The following is a 2,112-nucleotide window of genomic DNA, read 5'->3' on the forward strand; positions in this document are numbered from 1 at the left end:
TATATATATATATTTACTATTTTTCTAAGTGAATCACAAAGTTCAAGTCAGGCCAGAGTCACCAACTCCACCTTCACACAGTAGAAGCATCAACCCAACCACTTTATTCTTTTTCTTGGTGACTACACAAATGCCATATAACTCAAACATGGAAGAGACCTGGTACGGCTAATGGGACATTGCACACACTCTTATTTTTCTTCTAGGTAAATTGTTCCTATCTTTATTACTAGTGATCAACCTGAGTTCTATGCCTGTGGGTCTCATGAAATTGCCTTTTACAGTCTGTGAGGCCATTTAAATAAGATTAGAAATGTAAGACCTAAAATGAAATCTTATTTCATTTACTTCTTATGTGAATTTGAATTAAAGTTATCTCTCTTTATCTCCATTTCATATCTACAAAATTGAGACAATCACCCTACCTCCCTTACTGAGCTGTTGGTTAAATAGCATGCAGAAAAACATGCCCTTAAACATGTTGCAAAATCGAAAGCACTGCAAAAATATAAATAATTGCAATTAATTGAGGGTTTAGTAATTTCCAAGGCCTCTGAACATTAATTTGACCAGGCCCCAAAGGCTTATGTAGTAAGCTCAATGACCTCATCATCACTAACGATTCTTTCATTCTCTTCGTTTTCACTTAGATATATTCTGTATAAAACTGGCAGGGTGCTATTATAATTTAGAGAACTTCATAAAAAATTCCTTCTGTCTCCTTCAACAAGACCATATGGCCTTGGAAGACAGGGCCATATCTTCCTGTGGATAGACCTACTTGGGATCTGATCAGGTTAAGATTCCCGGGAACAGCTTAGTGTTGCCTTTGGTCAATAGATGGAGCATTCTTGTCCAGAATCCAGTAAAAAAAAAGACTAAGACAATAATATAATTAAAAGTAAAAGACTACATTAACTCTGATGGACCATCTTATTTAGTGAAATAATAACAGAAATCGTAGTAACCAAATCCACTGAATTTTTTTTCTTTTGCTTTATAAACATTTTTAAATAACATAATCATATGCATTTTCATTGATCATTTGGGAAAAATTTATTATTTTTTCATCCCAATTCATTGTGAGTTTACTGCAATAGGATATCTAGAGTTATGACTATAGATGTACTTTAGTTAATTTAAAAATATCCCAAATTCAGAAATAAAGCTAAACATAAAATGATCCATTACTTCATACTCTCTCCTGTACAAATATTGTATAAATATTCTATTATGAATTATCATTATTATATTATTTTCCATAATTTCAATTATTTCTCATATTGGTATTTGGGACACTTTATATTTTATAGGCAGAAACATTTTTAAAGAGTAAAAATAACCAGTAACATATTTGATTAATTCAGAAGCTTAGTCTTAAACATGGACATGAAGATTCAACTTATAGTTTTATAATATAAAGCCTATCACTGCTAGGTGAATTTTATGTTACTACTAGAATTAAAATTTATATATTCACAGCTAATTAATAAGTGATGCTATATAGACACTATTAAAAATTAAATAAATTCTCAATAATATTACCATAGATTTCTTACTTCACCTATTACTCTGTGGATGGGTAGAGTAGCCTCCTCTCATGCCAATCATGAGTCCAGAGACAGGGATACAATAGAAAGATTAGGGAATTTTTATATTATGAGCTTTGAGATCTTCAGATCTAATCCAAGGCAAATATAAAAAGGAAAAACTAATATTCAAACCAGTAATGTAGAAATAAAGTACAAATAGTATCTCAGGTGGACAAAATGGAAATCAAAGTCATTGTTTTATTCAATCAAGTCACTGAGAACAATTATGCACTAGTTATTATTTTAAATTCTTCATTTGTTATTTAAAAATATAGTTCATTACAAGGAAGTTATAGTTTACTGGAGGTGGGATCATGAGAAGACAAATCTTTGGACCTAAAGAAGAGGAGATGAGAGTAGAATCGGCAGGAACAGATGTGGAGGTGGGACTGTGTCTTAAAGTCTAACTTGTTTTCTAACACTATTTTATTGCTGCTTCAAATTTTCTCTTTCTCTTAATCTGAATATTATTATATTACTATTTAAGAGAGCAGATCAAGGGATGAGAGGAAAACTTAAA

Source organism: Pteropus vampyrus, unplaced genomic scaffold (assembly GCF_000151845.1).
Source record: "Pteropus vampyrus isolate Shadow unplaced genomic scaffold, Pvam_2.0 Scaffold26, whole genome shotgun sequence".
In the NCBI taxonomy this organism is placed as follows: Eukaryota; Metazoa; Chordata; class Mammalia; order Chiroptera; family Pteropodidae; genus Pteropus; species Pteropus vampyrus.